This window comes from Euprymna scolopes, chromosome 36 (assembly GCF_053919585.1).
Source record: "Euprymna scolopes isolate OS-2025 chromosome 36, ASM5391958v1, whole genome shotgun sequence".
Lineage (NCBI taxonomy): Eukaryota > Metazoa > Mollusca > Cephalopoda > Sepiida > Sepiolidae > Euprymna > Euprymna scolopes.
Window position 1 is genome coordinate 67,985,153 of NC_136517.1, and position 14,090 is coordinate 67,999,242.

Genomic DNA, 14,090 nt, shown 5'->3' on the forward strand with positions numbered 1-14,090 from the left:
TTTTTTTTTGATAGGAGGATATAAAAGCTGGAAAAAATTCCCTGCAAGACAGAAAAAGAAAAGAGTCGTGAAAAGGATTTTGTGTTGCGGACGTTCAGATTGTGCGGTTCGACATTGATGGCGAGAGGCCAGGTGTGGTCGATTGGAAAAGAAGAGGGCAGAAACGAGCTGTTGTCGAGCGAGTGACTTATTCCTTCCCGAACCCCAGAATTGAACCCTGATTGTAACATTAGAAGCTATTTCGGCATGTCAAGCAGATTAACATGGCTGACTGGAGACTGAACACTCAGATGTTGAGACCCTTCAGTGGGGAGGGTGACCTAATTAAATGGCTGGAAAAATTAAAGATGGTGGCAAGGTTGCAAAAAATCGAAGATGTGATCACCCTGCTGCAGCTATACTTAGAGCCCTCACAATTTACCAGCAGAGGCGCGATAAAGATAAGTGGAGCAAAGACTGAAATTGACTTTTGCTGAGAGTCCATTTAAAGCACTCGGCAAGCTTGCAAGTTTGAGGTGGACTGGCGAGTCTGTTGACATCTTTGCTGTGAAGATCAGGAGATTGGCAGGATTGGCTGGTTATGTGGAGAGGAGCCTGGAGGTGACGGTAAAGCTATACCTAGTGAACGGCTTCCCAGAAGAAATCTCTGTGAACATGCAGAGAATCACTGAGATCAATACGATGGAAGTGCACGATATCTTGGTCCACGTCAGAGTCCTAGTCAAGAATGTTAAGGGCTCAATCGTGGCTGCAGCTGTGAGTGGAAATATGTGGACGAGGCCCCACTTGAATGACAAGAGACAGGTAGCGAGGCGACAGGAGGGAAGACCTGCCATCAAGTGCTTCCGGTGCCAGGGTCCTCACCTGCTCAAGGACTGCAAAGAGCCAAGACCGGGGCTCACCTGTTACCGATATGGATGAGTGGAGCACATTAGTCACTATTGCGTCACTTCGTGGGACCAGGGAAACGAGTGAAGGGGAGCTATTGCACCAGTGGTTCCCCCTTCTATGTGGAAATGGCGCACAACAAAATGTTGCCTTAGTTACCGGTAATAGTCAATGAGAAGAGAGCCATGGCCCTTGTTGACACAGGCTGCACCACAACGTTGATAGCGAAGAATGTTGCTAGGTCATGCAGCAGAGCCAGGAGTATTAAGACCGTGGATGGCAGGGAGGTGAAATGCCAAGAAGAGACAACAGTGGAAGTACTGGTGCAAGGTGTGCCCATTGGACTGCGAGCCCTGGTGTTGGATCGTCTGGTCGGGGATGTTGATGTGGTTTTAGGTGTAAGTGCGATCAACCAACTGGGGGGGGGCGCTATGTTGAGAGGGGGGGTCAAGTAACTTTCGGACACCTCAGCGCAGTAGGAATGGCAGGAGTGGAAGGCGATAGAAACATCAGAACGCAAAAATCAGAGGCTTGCTGCATAAAGGATGAGGATTTCCTGGCGAGGTTCGATGGTGAGAGGTGGACGGGGGAATGGAAATGAATCTCCGGGCCTCCGGAACTACGAAACAAAGTAAGCTGCTACGAGAAAATACTGCGAGGAGAAATAAGAAAAGGATTAGAGAAAGAAGTGGAGAGGTGGATAGAAGAGGGAATTATGAAACCGTGGACAGGGGAAGAAAAAGGAGTGCTACCATTACTGGTGGTTGTTCAACTCACAAAGAACAAAGTTAGACTGGTACTGGATTTCAGAGAATTAAACAGACACATAGTCTGCCACACAGAAATACTTAGAAGCAATCCCTGGAAGACCAAGCTGTAACGAAATACAAATAGCAGCCATAAAGGGAACAGCATCTATTCTTAAAAGAGCCCTCGGATATAAATTTAAATCATAACAGAATCAAGTGTTAGCTCCAGGAGGGATCCCATGATCTCTTAATACTTACTGAAGTAAAATAAATAAAAAAAAAGGGAGGACTTGAATGCCTACTAGATACCAACCTCGGGTATCTTCGTCTCTCTGTACAGGGGGTTGTCAGAAAATCTGACATGAGGATGCTTCAAGTTTGAAGTAAACCCTGACCAAACATTCAAACAAAAATGAAAATGAAAACTTCTAAATCTACAAACTGGCAGGATGTCGCCCAGAATAAAAAGATCCCCTCAGCATGGCTATGCACTGGGTCATACGAGGAAAACAACGGTGCACCTTCTCCTAGTGATGTTACCACAAGTAACAACTCTAAGCTGGATACTCCATCAGACCAGACCAACTCTAGTCCTGGAATTCGACAAAACCAAACAAGGACCACCAAAAAAAGGAACTATAATCTTATCAAGTGGTCTGTTGAGGAGAAGAAAATAATTCTTCGCTGTTTTGCATACTCAAGATATGAAAAAGGGGGAAGAAAAAAAAAATTCTGTATTCGAGGCCTAAATAAAATCGTCTTTCTTACCAAAGGAAAAGGTATTAGAGACAACAACTAAAAACTTACTGTCGATCGTGTCACAGATTAGCAAATATCTTAGCAAAGATATAAGAGATGTAAGAGAGCTAAAGGCTCTTGCTGAGGCAGAGGAGGACTTTAGCCAAAGGGACACAACTGAGTTTACGCAAACTCAATGGAGCAGGGAGGATAAATGGATGCTTATATGGGCGATGGAATATGCAAAAATTAAGCATTCAAAACTCAAAGAAAGATGCCAAGAATGGCAAAAAATCTTTAAGCATCATTGTCCAAATAAAAAAGGCATCGCAAGAGAAAAACTCACATGCCGGAAGTTTAACTTCATGAAGAACAATGCTTTCTTTACGGAGCAGATTTCCAGCATGATTAGAGACATTCACTTGATGATTGAGGATGATATCTGCCAAATAAGCAACCCCATCCCTCTTCCCAGTGATATTACACCAGAACCCATTTCATCTCAACTACCCGACATGATCTCAGACCTAACATTGACAGAGGAGACGCATTATCAAGGGCAATGCCCAATAAACGACAGTAACTCTCCTCAAGACTCACCCCCGAAAATATCTCAACTAAAACATGGGCAAAAACAACACCGCAATGCCCCACCTGTAAACATGACACTGGATGCCGACCAGATGGAGCTGGAGGAAGAACTGGCGAATAAAATAGAAATGGCACGATGCCTGGCTGTTGGAGATCGACCCAGACTGGTGAAAATAAATTGTACCAAAGCCTTCAAGATCCTTGTTACGAAAGTGAATGATGCTCTCACAAAAATTGTCCCAACTAATGCGTCATTAACCATGCAACTTTTGGGGCAGCATGGTTTATGCAGAGGAAACTTTTACCTCAGCATAAAGAGAAAAAAAAGGGAAAATTTGAGGCCAAAACAAAAGAATCAGTCTGGAAAAGTAGGCTTCAACAGAATATTAAAACTCCGAAAGGAAACATCCCGGATATCTGCCTTTCTGTTATGTGACAGCCCAGGGAAAAAATTAAAAAAGAAGATGAATAAACTTAAAACTGACTATTCTCTTCATAACCAAGTGCAGCTAAGAGCTAAAATAGCAGAAAACCAAGCTGAAATAAAAGCTTTAGCTGCACAAATTAAAAACAAACAACAGAAAATGGAGTCCAAGTCATTGAATGAGTTGTTTGACAAGAACCCAAGGATGGTGTACAGAAATTTAATTAAAGAGGAAATCAAGGTAAATTCGCCACCGTCACAGGAAGAAGTGGAGTCATTCTGGAAGCCACTGTATGAGGATCCCAAACAACACCAAGAGAGGGAGTGGATATATACAATTAAAGAGGCTGTCAAGGGCAAACAAAATATGCCACCACTAAAAATCACGAAAGATGCTCTAAGGAAAAAAATCACCCATTTTGGCAACTTTAAAAGCCCAGGAATTGACAAGATCCCAAATTTCTGGCTTAAAAAACTCACAGCACTTCATGAACATTATGCACAGGCATTTACTCATGTTGTCAGCGGTGAGGAAGATCCACCAGAATGGTTAACTCTTGGTAAAACGACTCTGGTACCCAAGAGCCAAGAGACTCACTTGCCCAATAAATACAGGCCTATCTGCTGCCTCTCAACCACATACAAGTGGCTTACAGGAATGATTGCAGATGCAATCTATCAACACCTGACCGAGGGTGAGTACCTTGAAAATGAACAAAAGGGATGCACCAGGAATAAACTTGGTACAAAGGACCAACTGCTCCTCAACAAAACCATCCTGGAGGACTGCAAAAAGTGTCAAAGAAACTTATCAATGGCTTGGATAGACTATAAGAAGGCATTTGATAGTGTGCCTCACTCCTGGATACTGCGATGTTTGGAAATATATAATGTTGATGAGAGCATAAGGACATTCCTTAAAAAACAAATGACCATGTGGCAAACATCAATGGCTCTACACCACATGGAAGGGACAATACAAACTTCAAATCTCAGTGTCCAGCGAGGTATATTTCAAGGTGATAGCCTGTCACCATTGCTTTTCTGCCTTACTATTGACCCACTCAGCAAGCTCCTCAAAAAATGTGATGCTGGGTACAGTCTTAGTAGGGGAAGGAAAAAAGAAAAAAGTAAAAGAGTAAATCATCTACTTTTTATGGACGATCTCAAACTCTATGCAGAGACAGAAAAACAGCTTGTCTCTCTGATTGAAAATGTAAAGACTTTTACAGAGGATGTCTGCATGGAGTTTGGATTTAACAAATGTGCCAAATGCACAATAAAAAAAGGAAAAAAGACGACATCCGAAAATATTCGGTTCAATGATGGCTTGATTGAAGACCTAGGAGAGGATGCCACATATAAGTACCTCGGTATAGAGGAAAATGTAACTGTGGAGCATGAAAAAATTAGACATAAGGTGGAACAATCCGAATTAAGCCCCAAAAACAAAATAACTGCCATAAATCAACTTGCAATCCCTGTCATCACATATGGGTTTGGTATTATTGACTGCCCCCAATACAGTATCAATAGGCTAGATACAAAGACCAGGAAACTCCTAACCTTGCATAAAATAATATACCGAAATCAATGTATGGACAGGATATACCTTCCACGAAGAGAGGGTGGCCTCGGTCTCACTGAAATAAACCATGCATATCGAGCCACCATAGTAAGCATGGGGCAGTATATTAAAAGCTCAACAGATATGACAATAGAAATAGTGAGGGACCACCATGAACGTCTACCTCAACAAACCTCATTCACGAAGCTTGCCGAAAACTTTGGGGGTGTCATACTGGAAAATACTGCCGAGGTATATGATAATCCAGCAACACAGATTGCAAGAAAAAAGAGAAAGAAATACACCGAAATCGAAATAGACACAAGAAAGCAAGGATGGGAACAACATAAAAGAGCAGGAAAGTTTCTGGAAGAGTTTAAACAGGAATATATAGACAAAGATGCTTCACTCCAATGGCTCAAGAGCGGGAGACTTCCATTTGATGAGGAAAGACTCATTGTAGCCAGTCAAGACCAAGGCTTACTCACAAATGGATTAAAAAAAATGGCTGGCCTACAAGCAAATGGCCAATGCCGGTTTTGCCACTCAGCAATTGAGAGCCCAAGCCACCTAATGTCTGCATGCCCAGTCTTATTGGCAGATGGCCTCTACACTGCCCGCCACAACAAAGTATGTAAGTACCTTCATTGGAAAATCTGTGGAGAGATGCAGCTTGACAGAGCGACGAACATCTGGGAACATGAACCACCACCAATAACATCAAATGGAAAAGTGACCGTGTTCTATGACAAAGACATACAGGCGGGGAAATACATAAAAGACAAGGCCATCAAGCCAGATATTGTAATATGGAACAAGCCTGAAAGAACTGCGCTCATTATCGATGTTACAGTCCCAAATGATTTTGACCTTAACAGAGCTGAACGGAAAAAAATAACAAAATATCAGGACCTAAAAAATGATCTAAAAACGACATGGTCTCTGAAAGAAATAAACATTATACCGGTTGTGATAGGAGCAACTGGGTTAATAAAAAAAGAATCTTCATAAATACTTAGAAGCAATCCCTGGAAGACCAAGCTGTAATGAAATACATATAGCAGCCATAAAGGGAACAGCATCTATTCCTAAAAGAGCCCTCGGATATAAATTTAAATCATAACAGAATCAAGTGTTAGCTCCAGGAGGGAGCCCCTTGATCTCTTAATACTTACTGAAGTAAAATAAATAAAAAAAAGAGAGAACTATGTCTATGGTCTCTCTGTACAGGGGTTTGTCAGAACAACCTGGCATGAGGATACTTTTTCCATAGAAGTAAACCCTGACCAAATATTCAAATCCAGTAAGACCAAGAGACCAAAACGAAAGATATACTACAACATATTAAAATGATTAATTGAGGAGAGGAAAATTATGTTCTCAATTTCTTTACTAATTCAGTGTTTGAGAGATAAAGAACTGAAATGGAACATTCGAATATCTATGTATCTCATATAGATTTAAAGTGTTAGCCCCAGGTTGTGGGCCCCTTGATTTCTGAGAACTTCAACTGAAGTAAAATAAAACAAAAAAGGGAAACCTTAGGGATACATATGAGAACTCACTCTGGTGAAAAGCCATATTCTTGTGAAGTGTGTGGATATTCTTGTTTTGAAAAATCCAAATTAGTGTCACATATTAGGACGCACACTGAAAAAAAAAAAAAAAGAGCTCTCGGTTGGTTTCAATAAAAAAGCGGGGCAATGTTGGCAGCTGGTTTGGCTGCCCCATACTCAACATTACAATCTTCAAAGGAAGAAAAAAAAAAAATCACATTCTTGTGAAGTGTGTGAATATTCTTGTTCATTAAAATCAAATTTAGTGTCACATATGAGAAGTAAAATAAAACAAAAAAGCGAAAAAGATAGGCCAGGATAGAAATAGCACGAGGTCTGGCTGTTGAGGATCGGCCCAGACTGGTAAAAATTAGTATGAATAAAGCCTTCAAGGTGTTTGTTTCAAAAGTCAATGATGCCCTCGAAAGAATCACTCGAATTAACGCACCATTAAGTGAAATAAATCGTACAACATACGGAGCAGCATGGTTTATTCAATTAGAACTCTTACCCAAACACCAAGAGAGTAAAAGAGGGAACATGGAGGCTATATCATATAACCCAGCCTGAAAACGAAAACTCCAGCAGAAAATAGACTCCGAAAGGAAACTGCCCAGATATATGCATTCCTATCCTGTGAGATCCCAGGCAAAAAACTAAAACAGAAGAAGTTGAAAACTTACTATTCTCTCCAAGACTAAGCACAGCTAAGAGCTAAGTTGACAGAACATCAGGCTGAGATAAAAGCCTTAGCTGCACAAATAAAAAATAAAACAAAAAACTTTGAAGCAAAAAGGATAAACTTTTTGCAACAAACCAAGAATTGTGTACAGGAGCCTTGTTAAAGACGAAATAGAGGTGAGCTCCCCACCAACACAAGAAGAGGTTGAAAACTTCTGGAGACCACTCTATGAGGACACTAAAGTACATAAAGAAAACAATTGGATAGATACCATCAAAGAAGATAACAAGGAGAAAGAAAAGATGCCAGCTCTAAAAATTACCAAGGAAGCTGTCTGCAAGAAGGTAGCTCAATGCAGTAATTTCAAGACCCCAGGAATAGACCAAATACCAAATTTCTGGCTGAAAAAACTGAGCGCACTTCATCATTACTATGGCAACGCATTCAATAACATCATTAGTGGAGATGAAGTGGCTTACTGTAGGCAGTACATCACTTATTCCCAAAAATGAGGACATCCACATGGCTAGCAAATATAGACCAATCTGCTGCCTCACAACAACCTACAAGCTCTTAACAGGGATAATCGCTGATGCAACATACAACCATCTGATTGCTGGTGATTACCTGGAAAGTGAGCAGAGGGGGTGTACGAGGAAAAAGCTAGGCAAAGAAGACCAACTCCTTGTAAACAGAACTATATTAGAAGACTGCAGAAGGCGACAAAGAAATCTGTCAATGGCCTGGATTGATTACAAAAAGGCCTTTGACAGTATACCTCATTCCTGGATACTTCACTGTTTGGAGTTGTACAATGTGCACACTGATATTACATCATTCCTTCAAAAACAAATGGCTAGATGGTGCACATCAATTACATTATGGCACACGGAAGGAAGGATGCAGACCCCAAACATAAAGATCAAGCGAGGAATATTCCAAGGAGGCAGCCTCTCACTGCTCCTTTTCTGCCTCACAATGGATCCACTAAGTAAGCCACTTAAGCGATCCAATGCTGGATGCAATCTCAGCATGGGCAGAAAGAAGGAAGAAAATAAAAGAGTAAACCATCTACTCTTTATGGACGACTTGAAACTCTATGCTGAATCTGAGAAACAACTTGTCTCTCTGATAGGCATTGTTAAAAATTATACAGAGGACATCTGCATGGAGTTTGAATTCGACAAATGCGCTAAGTGCACCATAAGGAAGGAAAGAAGACAGCATCAGAAAATCTTAATCTTGACAATGGCTCTATTGAAGACCTTGAAGAGGATGCTGTCTATAAATACCTGGGAGTAGAGGAGAATGAGACACTTGAACATGGAAAGATGAGAGAAAAAGTGCAGGGAGAATACTTCAAGCGACTTTAAAAACGTCTCTCATCAGAACTATCACCAAAAAACAAAATTACTGCCATCAATCAATTGGCAATACCTGTTGTCTCTTATGGATTTGGCATAATCAATTGGCCACAAAACTGCATCAATAGCCTTGATGTAAAAACTCGGAAAATGCTGGCCCTTCATAAAGTCATTTACAAACATCAGTGCATGGACAGGCTGTACTTACCACGGAGAGAAGGTTGCCTAGGCCTCACTGAAATAAACCACGCATACCGAGCTTCAGTGGTAAGTATAGGCCAATATATCAAATGTTCTTCTGACCCCAAACTAAAAATGGTGAATGAACATCACACCAAATGTTTGCCCCAGCAGACATTAACTACAAAAAAGCTCAGTGAAAATTTCAGTGGTAACATGTGGGAAGATGATGAGAATTGGCAACCGGATACTGACGTCTCCAGCATAAGAGACAAAATGAAAAGTCGTCTTTTGCACATGGCTCCACGCATCGTTTCCGTTTGGAAAAAGAAAAATAAGATAACGACAAAAGAATTATCAACCAATGGCAGAGCTCTGCACCTAAAATAAAGGCATAAAATATCACAGTCACTGGGAGCCGGTTTGCCACTATAAAATGAGGGGACCAAAAAGGAGGGGAGAGGAGATTCGCCCAGCTGCGTCAGTGAATCCACGGACGGATTCTCCCACCCGACCTAAAGAGATGAAGAAGAAAAAGAAATAAGGCACCAGTGAACTGAAGCCGACTACGCTCTCATGTTATGGGCTAAAACGCCTTCAATTCTAAACAATGCCGAATTCACACAAACCAAGGAAAAAAAGGAGAAAAACTTAGGAGGCGAAGACGCCGTGCTACTAGCTGTTGATGAAAGAAGTTGCCGCTCTCAAGTTAAAAGCCAGGACACATATCACCGACAGTAGCACGACCGGCCACCCACTTACCACCCCCATCGTCCGAAAAGATAAGTATGCTTACAAACATTTATTCTTTGTTGAATTATACAAGACTACAAAAGTTCATTCCTTACCAATGCATACACACCTACAAACATCCTATGAACACATTAATTAAAACTGATTAAAACTGTCATTAATAAATAAAACCGGTTCCCAACCTTCAAAAAAGAAAGAAAAAAAAACCTCGGGGTCATAAACACACTGGACAACACAATAGAAGAATATGACAACCCAGCAACCCTAATCGCCCTAAAGAAGAGAAAGGAGTATACAAAAAGACAAGAATAGAAGGATGGCAACAACATAAGAAAGCAGGCAGGTTCATGGAAGAACTGAACCAGAGCTACATTGACAAGGAGGCCTCACTACAATGGCTTAAAAGCGACAAATTTCCATTTGATGAAGAACGATTAATTATAGCTGCACAAGATCAAGGCTTACTCACAAATGGATTTAAGAAAATTGCTGGTCTACAAAAAACCGACCAATGCAGATTCTTTCACTCAGCTGTTGAAACCCAAGCCATCTAAGGTCTGGATGCAAAATCCTTCTAGGTAATTGTCATTACACTGCTCGCCACAACAAAGTATGTAGATACTTACGTTGGAAGATCTGTAGAGAGATGCAACTAGATAGGCCGTCGAACATCTGGGAACATGATCCACCACCGATAACATCAAATGGAAAAGTGACAGTGTTCTACGACAAAGACATACAGGCAGGCAGATACATAAAAGACAAGGCCATCAAGTCAGATATAGTAATATGGAACAAACCCGAAAGGACTGCACTCATTATCAATGTCACAGTTCCAAATGACTTTGGTCTTAATAGAGCAGAACGGAAAAAAGATAACAAAATATCAGGACCTAAAAAATTATCTAAAAACAACATGGTCTCTGAAAGAAATAAACATTATACCAGTTGTGACAGGAGTAACTGGCCTAATAAAAAAGAATCTACCAAAAATACTTAGAAGCAATCCCTGGAAAACAAAGCTGTAAGGAAATACAGATAGCAGCCATAAAGGGAACGGTGTCTATTCTTAAAAGAACCCTCGGATATAAATTTAAACTGTAATAGAATCAACTTGAATGCCTACTAGACACTGTCCTCGAGTGTCTAAGATCTCTCTGTACAGGGGTTTGTCAGAAAAATCTGGCATGAGGATACTTTTTCCATAGAAGTAAACCCTGACCAAATATTCAAAATCACATAATATTCTGCCCAAGTAAGATCTCCTCGCTATGGCTAACCCATATTAGCTTTTACGAGGAATGGTGCATCTTCTCCAAATGATGTTACATCAAGTACCAGCACGAAACTGGATTCTCCACCAGACTAGATAAATTCTTGTCCTGGAATTCAGTTAGACCAAGAGACAAAAATAAAAGATATAATACAATATATGAAAATGGTTAATTAGGGAGAGGAAAATTATGTTCTCAATTTCTTTACTAACTCAGTGTTTGAGAAATAAAGAACTTAAATGGAACATTCAAATATCTATGTAACTCATATAGACTTCAAGTGTTAGCCCCAAGTTGCGGGCTCCTTGATTAATGAGAACTTCGACTGAAGTAAAATAAAGCAAAATACTGTAATAGAATCAAGTAATAAAGAATGCAAGAGAGTTGTATGCTCAGTCCGTCAAGTCCAAAGTAGTTGAGCAGCGGCTTGGTTCCCACCAGTTTTGACAAATAGCAAACAGAATCCTGAACAGAAGCGTGTGCTCTATCCCAACTATCATCAATGGACCTGAGGTAATCTCGTCAGCATCAGACAAAGCCAAACTCTTTGCCAAGAACTTTGCAGCTAATTCTACCCTTTGCGACCAAGGCCGCCAACCCCCAATATTTCCTCCTGTATCAGAAAACACGTTATGTGATATACAAATATCTGTATGTGATGTTGCCAAGCTAATCAAAAACCTTGATTCCAGTAAAGCAATTGACCCTGACGGTATTCCAATTATAGTACTCAAAAAATTTCAACCATAATTAGCGCCCATACTTACAAAACTGTTTAAACGTTGTCTTAAGGAGAATTGCTTCCCATCACTCTGGAAATCTCATCAGTATGCGCTGTATTTTAAGAATTCAGGTGATCGCTCATCCCCCTCTCAGTACAGGCCAATAAGTCTCTTGTGCGTCATGAGTAAGTTGCTGGAATCTGTTAAATACAGAAGTAATCAACCATCTCAACAAAAATAACCTTCTCAGTGACGCTCAATATGGTTTCCGTTCTGCTAGATCTACAGCAGATGTGCTTACAGTTATATCTCATAGGATTAGCAAATTTCTCGATGGAGGCAACCTTTCTAGGGCAATTGCTCTTGACATATCAAAGGCCTTTGATAGGGTATGGCATAAAGGTTTACTTCACAAGATCTCTAGCTATGGTATAGCTGGAAATGTCTTCTCAATTATTAAATAATTTCTTTCTGATAGATTCATAAGAGTAGTAGTTGAGGGAAAAAATCAGAAGCTCACAGTATTAATTCTTGAGTCCTACAGGGGTCCATCCTGGGCCCAACTCTATTCCTGATCTACATTAATGATCTTCCAAATCACATCCTTACATCATTTGTAGACATTTATGCTGATGACACTACCATTTATGGTAGCACTTCTAAGACAGTAAACGACCAAGTTCTCTCCGATCCTCTCTCCTCTGATCTTTAGCATGTGGTACAATGGGGAAAGGAGTGGCTGATTACTTTTAATGCATCTAAAACCAAGCTTCTCTCTTTACATCATCAACATTCTAATCCACATTTGTCATCAATTGAAATGAATGGCTCTCGTCTTCAGGAGGCCTCAAGTTTTGACAGGCTTCTGGGCTTGACCGTTACTCCTGATCTTAAATGGAACACGTACATCAAATCTGTTGCCAAGGCCGCTGGAAAAATGGTGGGATCTTTCTATCGATCCAGTAGATATCTCACTGCTGATGCAATTCTCTATCTATATAAGAGCCAGGTACGTCCAAGGATGGAATACTGTTACCATATCTAGGCAGGAGCTGCTAGAAAGGACTTGTCCTGCCTTGATAGAGTTCAAAATAGACTTCGTAGCCTCGTAGGAGATGTCCTTTTCTCTTCCCTGCAACCTCTATCTCACAGAAGAGATGTTGCGAGTTTGTCTCTGATGTATCGTTATTTTCTGAGCTTCAGTCTATGGTCCCCCCCCTCAGCAAACATTCACAAGAAACACTCGTCTAGCTGAAAACACTATCAATAATTTCCCCCACTCTTTATCTGTGCCTAAACCTAAACATAGATTCCATAAACAAAGCTTGTTTCTTAGAACTGCACGCCTGTGGAATTGTCTTCTGTTTTCCTGCTTTCTAGCTGACTACAATATGGTTGTCTTCAAGTGTCATGTAAACAAGTTCTTGATGAGCCGTTCCATATAAGTTAACAAATTTACCGAATTGATTACTCTGGCAACTTCAATTGGTACGGTACAAGAAATTATGACTGCCGTGCTGAAGACAGTGCTGAGTAAAGACTGTACAGTGGACAAAGCCACTAGTTCGTACATTGACGACATTCTTGTGGAAGAAGCAGAGGTGACAGCGGAGAAAGTGAGAGGCCATGTTGAGAGGTATGGGTTGACTGCAAAACCAGCAGAGTCCCTGGATGGAGGAGCAGCATTGGGTTAAAACTATGCCGAGATGGCAAAGGAAGCCTTATCTTATGAGGGAATGTGATACCCGAAGTTAGAACTGACCTGACAAAACGAGAACTCTTCTTGGTCTGCTGGAGACTGGTGGGACAGTATCCAATTGCCGGCTGGCTCAGAATAGCGTGCAGCTTTATTAAACAACAAACAGGCACTGATGTCTGGGAGGGCCGTATGATGAAGGAGGTCATGAACATGCTACAAGAAATCATCGCGAGAGTGATGAAAGAAGACCCAGGGGAATGGTACGTCAGCGGCAGAGACGTGAGGGTGATTTGTTGCAATGCCAGCAGCCTGGGATTGGGCGTCGTATTAGAGATGGGAGATGTAACTGTGGAAGATGCGGCATGGCTAAGAAAGAAAAATGACTATTATATCAATGTAGCCAAACTATGAAAGGAATCAATCTGGCCCTGAAGTGGGGATTAAAAACAATTGAAATCAAATCCGATTCAGCAACGCTAGTTTCATGGATCAGGTCAGCAGTGACTGGCAATAAGAGAGTTAGGACCAGAAGTGCTGCAGAAATGCTGATCAAGCGCAGGCTTGGAGCACTTGCAGATTTGATAGCAGAATTCCAGTTGAGGGTATCTGTAGTGCTGGTTCGATTGGAAAAGAACAAGGCAGATTCAATGACATGGGTAAAGAAGGCCTGGCTGCAAGAGGGAAAGGCGGTTTCCTCGGTATGCTGTGCAGGGGAGGAAGTTAAAGAGTTACATGAAATGCACCACTTTGGTTGTGAATGGACGTTATTCCTGGCATGAGAGGTTTACCTGGAAACCACCGAGGAGGAGGTCAGGGAGGTAGTGGAGCACTGTCAGGAGTGCCAATCGATAGACCCCGGACCATCCAGACATGAAGAAGGAGAGTTACACATTGCGGAGGACT